Source organism: Cebus imitator, unplaced genomic scaffold (assembly GCF_001604975.1).
Source record: "Cebus imitator isolate Cc_AM_T3 unplaced genomic scaffold, Cebus_imitator-1.0 Scaffold22, whole genome shotgun sequence".
In the NCBI taxonomy this organism is placed as follows: Eukaryota; Metazoa; Chordata; class Mammalia; order Primates; family Cebidae; genus Cebus; species Cebus imitator.
Genome location: NW_016107337.1, coordinates 4,098,733 through 4,112,338, shown reverse-complemented (window position 1 = coordinate 4,112,338; position 13,606 = coordinate 4,098,733).

Sequence of the window (13,606 nt, the reverse complement as noted above, 5' to 3'; positions counted from 1 at the left end):
GACAAATCAGGAATTTCTCTCCAACAATGTTCTTCTTATGTTTGTATATTTACACTTTATTTTGGAGTTTATCTGAACTAACTGTGCTAGGAGGGGGAAAATATATGCATTGTTCAGCTGCAACTAATTTTTTCCCCAGTAAAATAGCTTTGAAAATCACCATTAAGAATTATCTATTAGGCCGGTGCAGTGGCTCAAGCCTGTAATCCCAGCACTTCTGGAGGAGAATGCAGGCAGATTGCTTGAACCCAGGAGTTCAGTATTAGCCTGAGCAACATGGAGATACCTTTTCTTTACAAAATGTAAAAAAAAGACTTATCCTGTTGTTGTGGTGTTTGGCTGTAGTCCCAACTACTTGGGTGGTTGAGGTAAGAGGATCACTTGAACTCAAGAGGTCAAGGTTGCAGTGAGCTGAAATCATGCCACTGCACCCCAGCCTGGGCAAGACAACAAGACCCTGTGTCAAAACAAAACAAAACAAAAACCCACAAAATTATCTGTCTATAATGATTCATTAATTGGAAAATAGTAGTTGAGTTCTTAACATGAGCCAGGCACTGTGCTATACCTGGGCATACTAAGATGGGTAAAAGCAGATACATACTTTGCACTCATAGATCTAACTCATTAGTGTAGAGGCTAGGTATAAATAAATTCAAAACAAAGCATAATTGTTTAATCACAAATGCTGATAAGTGCTCTGAAGGAAATTTATACTGTTTTCCATCTGTAATCAATATATAAAAATAATGTGACCAGTGTTGAAGACTCTAATTTAAATATATTTTTTGAAATAATGTAAATAATGTCACTAAGAATCAAAATAAGTATTGACTCAGATCAGTTAAGTTTGTCATTAAATATTGTTCTAATATAATTTGCTAGAAGCTAAATATATGGGTCTTGGCATACTAGATAAATTAGTGTAATTTGTTTTTTTTTTTTTTTTTTTGTTGTGAATGAACATTTTTATCTCAAGATGTTTAGTTCATTTAAATTTGTTTTGTATGTGAAGTAAAAATTTTGGCCAATTGAATTAATTCTAATGATATTTGAAAAATACCATATAGTGTTGGAAGAGCAATAGGCAGAGCAACTAGGTGAGAATAAAAAATAAAGGGTATTCAATTAGGAAAAGAGGAAGTCAAATTGTCTCTATTTGCAGATGACATGATTGTATATTTAGAAGACCCTATCATCTCAGCCCAAAATTTCCTTAAACTGATAAGCAACTTCAGCAAAGTCTCAGGATATAAAATCAATGTGCAGAAATCACCAGCATTTCTATACACTAATAACAGACTAACAGCCAAATCACGAGCAAACTCCCATTCACAATTGCTACAAAAAGAATAAAATACCTAGGAATACAACTAACAAAGAATGTAAAGGACCTCTTCAAGGAGAACTACAAACCACTGCTCTACAAAATAAGAGAGGACACAAACAGGTGGAGAAACATTCCATGCTCATGGTTAGGAAGAATCAATATCATGAAAATGGCCATACTACCCAAAGTAATTTATAGATTCAATGCTATCCCCATCAAACTACCAATGACCTTCTTCACAGAACTGTAAAAAACCACCTTAAACTTCATATGGAAGCAAAACAGAGCCCACATAGCCAAGACAATCCTAAGCAAAAACAACAAAGCTGGAAGCATCATGCTATCTGATTTCAAACTATACTGCAAGGCTGCAGTAATCAAAACAGCATGGTACTGGTACCAAAACAGAGATATAGACCAATGGAACAGAACAGAGGCCCTGGAGGCAATGCCACACATCTACAACCATCTGATCTTTGACAGAGCTGAAAAAAAACAAGCAATGGGGAAAGCATTCCCTGTTTAATAAATGGTGTTGGGAAAACTGGCTAGCAGTGTGCAGAAAGCAGAAACTGGACCCATTCCTGATACATTACACTAAAATGAACTCCAGATGGATTAAAAACTTAAACATAAGACCTAACACCATAAAAACCCTAGAAGAAAACCTAGGCAAAACCATTCAGGACACAGGCATAGGCAAGGACTTCATGACTGAAACATAAAAAGCATTGACAACAAAAGCCAAAAATTTTAATACTCTGCATATCAACAAATATCATGACTTCATATATTTTATTTGTTTTCATACTTTATTATATGTTTATGAATTTATGAACATATATTTTTCAGTTTTTTGAATATTTCATAAATAATCTGTTTTCTTTTCAATTAATATATACCTATATACTTAAGGTGATAGATGTAGGTAGCTTTAGTTTATTCATTTTTATTTATAACTTCTATAACATATTGGCATACACCTATGTAATCCCAGCTACTCAGGAGTCTGAGGCAGGAGAGTCACTTGAACCTGGGACATGGATGTTGCAGTGATCCCAGATTGTGCCACTGCACTCCAGCCTGAGCATCAGAATGAGACTTGTCAAAAAAAATTAAAAAATCAGTTGACCCTAAGTTTAAGAATTTATTTCTGAGCTTTGATTTATATTCCAGTGATCTAAACATTTAGTCTAAACTTTTAGTCTTAATGTCAGTACCACACTGTCTTGATTTCTGTAGCTTTGCAGTGAGTTTTGAAATTAGGCTTGAGTGTTCCAACTGTGTTCTTCCCATTCATAATATAGACATTATCTATTATAATTTATATAATAATTTATTATGTATTATCTAATGTATTAACTATTATATGACATATATCTTTATTAATGTAACTTATTTTTATGTTGTATATTCAAAGACTTCATCACTTTCTTCTACATCATTTGTTTACTGTTATTGCTGTTATTGTGTATATGCATTTTTAAACACTCTCTAAGGTAATCTTTAAATTATCAGTTTTTCAGTTTTCTTGACTTAAATTTCATGTGCTTCAATTCTTTATAGTTTGATTTTTTATAACTCCCAAACAGCATATTGACTAATATTACAAATGGCCATGTACCTTGCATTTAGAATAAACATCTTTAAATATTTTTTCATTTTTAGCCTCAAATTTTTGATAACAGAAATGTAAATTTGTCTCAGAGTTGTAGTCCTTTTTGATCGCTTCCCATAAGAAAGTCAAATGTCAGCACAGCCTGAGAATATCTTCATTACTTCTGTCTCTCTGTCTCACTCTGTTTCTCTGTCTCTCTGTCTCTGGCTCTGCCTGTCTCTGTCCTTTTCTGGACTCTACCTGTCATTCATCCATTATTCACTGGTTAAGTACATGTCGAATGCTTAACAAATAGCATTACTCCAAATTTTAAGTACATAGTAGTAACAAATACAGGAAAATTTCCTTCTTTCACATTGGAATTTACATTCTAGTAGAAAAGTTGGTAAACATGATATTAGCTATAATTAGTGCCATATAAAAAACAGCCATTAGAGGGATGAAATGTGATGAGATCTGTGTACGTGTGTATGAGGGGTATTGATTGTGGTAAGTTGGTCAGGGAGGTAGCTATGAATTTGTTATATTATAGCAGAGACTGAAACAACACAAATAATCAAGAAAATAAAGAGAATGTAAAAGACTAGCATCCAAGCGGAGATTCCTTTTGACTTTATAGCACAGCTGCCAGCATTTTGGACCATTGATTTTCTACTTGTTTATCTCTGCTGAACTGGACTCTGCTCAATACCTGTGTGGTAACTGTGGCTTTTCGTCTCCCTTTTACTCCTTAAGTCCTTGCTATTTCTGATGATTGAAGGTTGAGTCACAGAAAATGAAAAAAACAGCATGTTGGAGTTTTATCTTCCCTTGTTCCAGTTTCCCCAAGGACCTACTGGAATTTTCCCTGTTTTAGTCATTAGCCTGTCAATGGTGTTTGCCACATTGTTTGGAGAAAAGAGGCATTCTTGGAGTTTTCTTAAAATTTATGTAAATTATGTTTAGGTCATAATGTATGAGAATAAGGCATCTTGGCAGATATCTTAACTGGTATATGTGAAAATTGGTGTTCTATTTGATTTATACCGCACTTCATTCCATTTGGTAGATAATTACACATTTTATTTGTAAGTAATATCTTTTGCATAATCAAATTAAAAGTTTTATTTGCATGTGTTTTATTATTGTTATTATTATTTGAGATGGAGTCTTGCCATTTTGCCCAGCCTGGAGTGTAGTGGTGCAATCTTGGCTCACTGTAACCTCCGCCTTCCAGGAGCAAGGGATTCTTTTGCCTCAGCCTCCCAAGTAGCTGAAATTATTGGCACCCACCAGCACTCCCAATTTTGCTATTTTTAGTAGAGATGGGTTTTACCATGTTGGCCAGGCTAGTCTTGAACTCCTGACCTCAAGTGATCCACCATGTCGGCCTCCCAAAATGCTGGGTTTACAGGCATAAGCCATTGTACCTGGCCTGCATTTGTTTTAAATTTTTATTGATTTTTTTAGAATAATAAGAGAAATGGGTGAAAAGACTTTGACATCTTTTGTAGAAAGTTCAAACATAACCTATTTAGATTTTTTTTTTACATATAAATTATATCTCAATACTCATTTGAATTAGTATGATTACTGGTAAACATAGTTGATATTTTTAAGTAAGTTTTAAAATGTATGTGGTAAAACCATTTTCTTTTCCCAGTTTTACCCACCATATTCTTTTTCTTAGTTACTACTTAAAATTTAGGTCACTTATTTAGATTATTAGTATCTTGATTAATATCCCAAATACTTCTAATATGAAATCATTACTATTTGTATGTCATATGCTGTATATTGAACTTTTACAAGTAACCAAAATTGTTATTAATAGATTCTTGTATTCATTGGGACTTTATTTGTAAAGTAAATCCATTGTTATTTAAAACCAACATGAATATAGTGTTTTTAAAAATTGCTTACACTTTTAAATACTAATATTTTAAGGCATATTTTTGGTGAGAAGAACTTTAAAATGCCTCCCATGACCTTATCCTCTGTTGTTACTTTCATGATTATGTAATTTTATGTGACAAAAAGGAATATTTCCTGTTGGGTCTAATTTAATCTCATGAAACCTTTAGTTTTTCCACCTGAGTGAATCAGTGCAGGGAGAATGGATCAATGCTCCTTTATTGGCTTTGGAGATGGAGAGGTCAAGTCCAAGGACTGAAGGGCACCCTCTAAAAACTGAGAGGGTACACTAGTTGACAGCAAAGAAGCTGGAACCTTGATCCTTCAACCATATGGGATTGAATTCTGTTAAAACCTTGATTTTGGCCTTGTGAGGCTCTAAATAGGGAACCTAGTTAAGTCTACCCAAACTTCTGACTTACACAGCAGTGAAATAATAAATGGGGTTTAAAGTGCCAAGCATATGGTAATCTGTTATGGAGCCATATAAAACAAATACAATATTAAAACATAAAAATTCGTAAAATACCTATTCTCCTTTTAACTAAAGAAAATGGTTCACATTATTTAAGATCTTTAAAAAGATATATTTTCGCTTTACATAGAAGGCAATAGAAACTGATTTGAAAAAAAAAAAAAAAAGAGCTTCTATAATGAGGGCCTGGAAATACAAGTAGACATTTGATTCAATTTCTGTAAACTTAAAATCTTAAGCCATGTTTATAAGCATAAGTCCAAACACAAATATATCTGATAAAATATTGAGCCTGGACAAGCAAGTCACTGTCTTGGAGGGAACCAATTTTTCTCAGTGTGAAAAATTAAATCTTGTGGAGCAGCATAAACTATTTAGTAGTTTCCCTTTCCTTTAACACACTCTAATGTTTAGAAAGAGTGACTCATTTCACATGTGAGATCAGTTTACCACTGGCTTCATATAAATCAGAGTTGTAAGCAACTCGCAATGTTATGCCTTCAGGTTTCTGAAATTCTTTACATTTCTCTACTTTTTCTCATTATTAAAAACGTGTCTGAAAAACAGTATTCCAATACAATTTTATTTATATGAATTATTTCAAAAGATTTTTTTCACATTAAACATATGTATATATGTGATGTAAATATATCATCTACTATAGACTTCAAGGTAACTCCTATTTCATGAGCATCTTTGGCCTTGGCTAACACCTATAATATATTACCAAGTTATAATGTTCATACATTTATTCATTGAATGTCAAATAAGGGCCATGTCCTGTGCTAAGGTTGTATATATGTTGAATAATTTATGGTCTCTACCTTTCAATAATAGCACACAACAGATGAGAAACATAAAAGGTGACCAATTTTATAGGAAATTTGCCAATAATTCAAAATTTGATTCATTGCCTATAGAAATTTATAGAAGAGGGAATACTAAAGAGGTTTTATTTTGACTGTATTTATTTAAATACCCCAGGCAATACTTTCCTGAATTCCATCTTCATTACAAACAGAAAAATACAAGCGGCATACAATTTAATTTTTAATCTCTTCCAATAAAAACTGAAACAATATTCTTCCTTTATCTTTCTATGTTTTGTGACTTTTCAAGTAGTGAAAATAAAATCACTTCCCTTATTGTTTACAGAGTATTACAAAATTAATTTTTCTGTTGTGTCAACTATATGTGCATAGGCAGAAAGTTTCAAGGATTTTTCTTAAATATGTATTTTTTTCTCAATAGAAGATTTGTAACAAAAAGAGACAAAATTGTTAGTTTGATAACATTTGTTACTATTATTTTAATATTTTTGATACTTGATTACCTAGCTTATATCATTTAAAAACTCATCATCACTAAGAAGCCATAGACAAGGAATAAAGGGTTTATGATGAAAATTAGATATACAGAGCAATTGTGATTTTTTGATAAATATGGTTAATTAGTAAGATTTAGTCAGTCCTAGAATGTTATCTGAACACTGAGTAATTGTAGGTATAGAGTGAAGGACCAGGTTTAGATTAAAAAGATCACACTTTGAATTCTAACTCAAAAATAACTTTATATTTTTTCTTATTTCATTCTTTATTAACTTTTACTTTGAACATGATATTTAAACTCTCTTGGCCTCAGGTCCCCCTGTTCAGATGACAATGATGATGTCTTTCTTTTGAGCCATTTTGATTTTCAATATCAATAATATATGTGTGATTTCATTATAAGATATAAGATATACCAAAGTAGTAACAGTAATTCTTAGTTATTTATAATGATAATATCAAATAAAAATAGATAATTATTACTGTTTAAGACCAAAGACTTATGATGTATCTAATTTCTCAAAGAATTGGCAATAGTAATTGTTCTTTACTTATTTACTTGGAGATTGAAAATGATGTGAAGTCAGCGCAATGGTTTGAATGTGCCCTCAAAGTTGATGTGTTGGAATGTTGATGCCCAGTGTGGAGGTATTGGGGGGTAAGACCTTTAAGAGATGTTGAGGTGTCAACCTAAACACCTGGATTCATTAATGCTATTAAACATTAAACATCTGATTAACTAATGAGTTAATGCCATTGTCACTGGAGTCGGTTCATCATCACAGAAGTGAGTTCCTTAGAAAAAGACGAGTTTGTCCTCCTCTTGCTGTTCCTTGTCCTTTCTTGTCTGCCCACCTTTTGCCATTGGATGAAGCAGAAATAAGGCCATGACCATATGCTGGCCCCTCCACAGTCTTAGACTTTACCGTCTTTAGAATCACGAGCAATATGTTTCTGTTCATTATAAATCACCTAGTCTCAAGTATACTGTTAGAGCAGCACCAAATGAATTAAGACAGAAAAATGATCCTGGAGAGTCAGGTGTTACTATATAACGAGTACCTGAAAATGTGAAGCAGCTTTGGAACCGGGAAATAGGCAGAGGCTGGAGTTATTTGGAGGAACAGAATAGAAAAAGCTTGTGTTGCTACAGAAGAGCTTCTGGTGAAAGCTCAGAAGAGAACTGTAGGGAATGTATGGATGTTGTTAGAGGTTACTTAAATGGCCACTATCAGAATGTTGGTAGAAATATGGACAGTAAAGACCATTCTGATGAAGTCCCAGATGAAAATGAGAAATGTCTTATTGGACACAGGAGTAAAGGCCATCCTTGTTCCAAAGCAGCCAATAATTTGATTGAATTGTGCCCAGGCTCCAGGCTTAGGAGCTTCATGAAAGGCCTGGTAATCTAGGATACCTAGCATAAAATATTTTAAGCAAATCGTTAAAGGAGGGTGGTGTATGGCTTCTTTTAACTTCACGCAATAAAACGAGAGATGAGATAAATGATTTAGACATAAAGTTTGTTATTAAAAGGGAAACAATGTAAAAATTTGAAAAATGTGTAGCCTAGCAATGTAAGGAATAAAAAAGTGTGCATGGGTGTGGCCAAGTAATACTTTAATAAATGGGCTAGCATGGATATAAGAAAACCAGGTACTATTTGTCAAGATAATGGGAAAATGATCCTGAAGACATTTGGAAAATCTTTGAGGGTACTCCTCCCATTACAGGACCAGAGATTTAGGAGGGAAGAATGACTGCAGGGAATGGCCCCAGGGTACCCTCTATGAGTTTTCTGTCAAGGGCTACCTTGGGATTCTGCTTCCTGCATCCCAGTGCAGCGATCTTCGGCAATCCCAGGCATGGTTCAAGCAGGCCCAGATGTGATCTATGCTGCTGCATCAGAGGGCAAAAGCCGTCATCCCTGACAGGATTCCTGTAAGGAATACCCTGTAGACATGCAGAGTATATGAGCTGTGGGGCCATGGCAGCCTACACTTCGATTTCTAAGGATGTAACAGACATAAACCCTAGAACTATAGAGCTACCAGTGTACAACAACAGGATGGGAGAGCTTCAGGCACAATTCTCCAACCCATAAGAGCTGTGGCATGGGCTCAGTCCAGCAAGCCATAGGAGCAGGATTCTCTGGGGCCTTGGGGACCAAACTTACACCCTAGTATGTCCAGGAGGTAGGACATGAAGTCAAGGAAGATTGTTCTCCAGCTTTAATATTTGATGTTGTTTTCCCTGTTGGGTTTTGGATTTACTTAGAACCAATTGCTTTTTTCTTTTATTTGCACCCTTTTGAAATGTGAATATCTATTCTATGTCTGTTCTACCATTGTATTTGGAAGGAGATAACTTATCTACATGCAGCTGGAGAGCAATTTGCCCCAGGTTGAATCATGACTTGAGTTTCACCCATATCAGATTTAAATGAGACTTTGGACTTTATACTTTCGAGCTGAAGCTGGAATGAATGAAGATGTTAGAGTTATTGGTATGAAATGCATGTATTATGCATATGAGAAGGACGAGCTAGGGGAAGCTAGGGGAAGAATGCTATGATTTGGATGTGTCCACCAAAGTTCATGTGTTGGAAACTTTATCCCTAATATTGGTGTGTTGGGAGACTGGACATTTAAGAGATGTGTAGGTCATGAGGGCTCTTTCCTCATGAATGAATTAATGCTGTTATTGTGAGAGTGAGTTTATTAATGCAGGAGTGGATTTTTTATTGAAAGACGAGTTTGGGTTCTTTCTCTCTCACCCTCTCTTGCCATTATGCCGTCTGCCATGAGATGATGCAGAAAGAAGGCCATCAGAAAATCCTGGTCCCTCAATATTAGACCTCTCAGCCTCCAGAATGAGAAGTAAATTAATGAGAAATCAATTTGTGTTGTTTATAAATACCCTGTCTCAGGTATTCTGTTACAGTGGCACAAAACAGACAAAAATATCAATATTAAAATGGACACATGCATGACATTCAGAGTTTATAAGTTTGAGGATACACAGGACAATAAAATGTGGAATATAATAAGTGACAATATGGGCAGGTGGCACATAATCAAGAGCTTTATTGATGCAGCATCTCTTTATCTTATTCCAATAGAAAAAAACATCCTGGGTAGGATTTTGTTAAACTTTTGTGTTAGACGTGTCTTAAGCCTTTTTATACACTAATGTAGCAAGAACTTTTTAATATACATTTTTGATTGGCTGGGTGTTTTTTGAATGATAATGCATTCTCAGACAAAGTAATCAGATTACATTGTTAGCAGTTTTCAAGGCAAAGAGACAGGGCTAAATTCACAAGGGTTAGCTCTGTGTAAATGGTCAATCTGTTTCCATGGTTACAGGCTGGCTGAGTAAACTATAAATTTGTAGGTATTGGTTTGTGCCCTCTTATCTTAAAGAATCTGAAGAAGATTCTTTCTATAAATATGGTTTCCATCTCTGGCCTAAGTACAGGTCTGAAGACAAATTTAGGGAAGAGACAGCTTTTAAATGATATGAATAGCAGTTCTTAAAATATACTTTTCCCTGCATCTTGCCCCATGTTTTCAATATTAAACATGATCATATTGTGGTTTTCATTATCCTAATTATAAGGAAAAACATGTTTTTACATCTTTTCTGAAGGCATCCACTTTTATGATTTTCCTGGCCACAGGTGCTCATGTAGTTCTCAGTAATGCAGAAGACTGTGGATTTAAATGCAATCAATTACCTTCTTTTCAAGACTATTACAGCAGCCAATTTTAGCAGACACAAAAAGGCTTTTAAAATATGATACAGAAGAGAAATTCTGAATTTCAAAACAAGATTGAGAAACTTGCAAGAAAAATAGATGAACAAATTTGGATCTTATTTAAAATAATGAATTAAAATAAAGTACATGATTGTTTTTGTTTTTAAATTTTGATGTCTTCTTTTTAAGCTTATTTTTTCCTTTAAAATAATATTTAAAATTGCATTACTTTTAGTTGAAAACAACCATCATACCTCATTTTTAACTTGGAAATCATTGAACTGTGTTTTTTCTTTATATATCTTTTATTCTATTCAGTGTTATGGTGCAATTTCTGCTTCTTCCTTACACCCTTCATTCCCCTGCTGAGCTGAATTGATTGTGGAGCTCCCATAGATTTCAAAGGGAATTCCATACCCCAAATACTTCCCTGGCTGTGTGTGTGTGTGCATATAGCAAGTGATAAAGTGGCTGAGAAATACTTACAGCATGTGCAAGGTGAAGATTAGAATAATAATTTCATCATTATCATTATTATTGCTATTTAATATTTATATAGCACTTTTACTCTGAGAAGCTCAAGAAACTTTATGAATTTTAAATTATCCAATGGGCTCTAATCTTAACTATACCCCTATGTTCTGGGTAAGGCACAAAATTAGTAATGGATTTTAGTGACGTATATTGCTAGAGAAATCTAATTCTGTTGCTGTTTAGCTCTCTTCTATTATAGAAAAATGACATTATATATTTGCCTAGAAATCTTGATAACTATCTCATTATTTTACAATTAGGGGTCTATTTGCTATTTATTTTGGCAGAATTCCAGCTGACAGTTTATTCAAAAGTAAAGAAGAAATAAATGGACATTCAAGTGCAAAGACAATTTTTATTTATTCTTTGCATTAATGTTTCAAGCAAAAAATACTGTGAAAAAAACAAAATTAGATTTCTATTAATTTTACAAAGACATAAATGCTATGCTAGTTTTATACTCATTGCCTTTGCTTGGTCATTCAAAGTAAGTAAAACTATTCAGTGTTCTGCCATTGTGCCTATTTTACACAGTGAAGTGAATTTCAAATTATTATGATAAATTATTTGATTCTACCCTTCTAATCTAAAACTATAACAGAATGCAGACATCATGCATCTTTTGTGACCCTAATGTTGTTATCCAAATATTAATTTTCTCAATAATCCTTTACCAAAAAGATGTTATTTCTGAGACCATCCGACTATAATTTTAGCTCTACTGTATTTAGAAGCAAATTTTGAATACTTTGTCTTATGTAATATAATTTTACCTAAAACTCTTATTTTTCTTTTTCCATTAAGTGGTAATTTATTTGCTTGAAAAAGCTTGTTTAAGATTTGGTTGATTCATATCTAGAAAGATGTAAAACAATACACATAAATAGAATAAGACCTATAACATAGTTCTGAACACATTTTAAAATTTTATTAGAAGAAATACATTTCTTTTTTAAAAATTTTTACTTCTGAAGGTTTTCAGGGAACAGGTGGTATTTGGCTACTTGAGTAAATTCTTTCTTTAGTGATGATGTGTGAGTTTTTGGTGCCATCACCCAAGCAGTATACATTGAACCCAAATTTCGGATTGCAGTACAATCAAGAAAAGAAGGCAATTTTACAAGAGACTGGGGGAACCAGTAGGGAGTGGTGTGCATAGGGATGATGGAATAGCATTATTGATTAATGCGTCCTTTGTAAATATTACCTCATTTCACAATAATACAATTCGAAAAATACGTGACTTAACTCTTTTACAAACGTAAAAGTTGAAACTGAAGAAAGTTAATCGAGGTCATATGGCTGGTGAATGGTAGAAGAAATAAAATTCTTAAAAACTTATGTCTCAAAGCCTGTGGCCTTCTTTTTCAGGCAGGTCAGTAATGGAATAGATTTTGACATTAAGGAACATATATTGTGGGCTTCTCAAAAACTTAAATATGTGCATACAAATGCAACATATAATTTGACAAAGGGACTACTATTACATGGCTTAGAATCATTATTCTCTTTGGCTTTATCAAATATTTTTACTTTTATAACCACTCTCACAGTGAGTTTTCATTTCTAAACCACTTTGCATTTTGGATAAACAAATGAGGTTTGCAAGAGTTTACTATATGAATAAATAAATACAATTTCAAATATTTTACTTACTATTACAACTCCATCGAGGAGCAGTTTTGGACAATCAGTTTTTCTCATATACCTTCCTGCTAAGAATGTTTTTCATATCTCGTACAGAAAATCCACAAGTTTTTCTAAATGTCAAGACATTTCACAGACATTCAAAGCTTCTCAACAATATGTCTATTGCAGCAAAGACTCTACTAGAATTATTCATTAGGGTTTTTATATTGTTGTTTTTAAGACTTGCTGTTAATTCTTTGAAAAATATATGTATACACACATACATATATGTATATATATATATATATATATATATATACACATATATATGCACTTAGACTGCCTGTCATTTATTTTTGTCTTTACTTTTGAATTATACAAACACAATTACTTCCCACCACACATATGTATGTGTGAGATGTGTGTGTGTGTGTTTATGTATATATATATATGAGATATGAGTTTGCTGTATGATATGATTAGGCTTTGTGTCCCCACCCAAATCTCCTCTTGAATTGTAATCCCCATAATCCCCAGATGTCAAGGGAGTGATGAGGTGGAAGTAATTGGATCATTGGGACAGCTCCCTCATGCTGTTCTCATGATAGTGAGTGAGTTCTCAGGAGATCTGATTTTTTTTTTTTTAATAAGTTTTTGGTAGTTCCTCTGGCATCCATTCTCCTTCCTGCCACCTTGTGAAGAAGGTGCCTGGCTTCCCTTTTGCTTTCTGCCATGGTTGTAAGTGTCCTGATGCCTCCTCAAACATTCTGAACTGTGAGTCAATTAAACCTCCTTCCTTTATAAATTATCCAGTCTCAGGCAGTCCTTTGTAGTTGTGTGAAAATGGACGAATACACTGTATTCTATTTTAAAATAGTATTTAGAAAAAAACTAACAAGCCCATTCAAAAGTGAGCAAAGGATATGAACAGACACTTCACAAAAGAAGACATACATGAGGCCAACAAACATGAAAAAATGCTCATCATCACTGGTCATCAGAGAAATGCAAATCAAAACAACATTGAGATACTATCTCA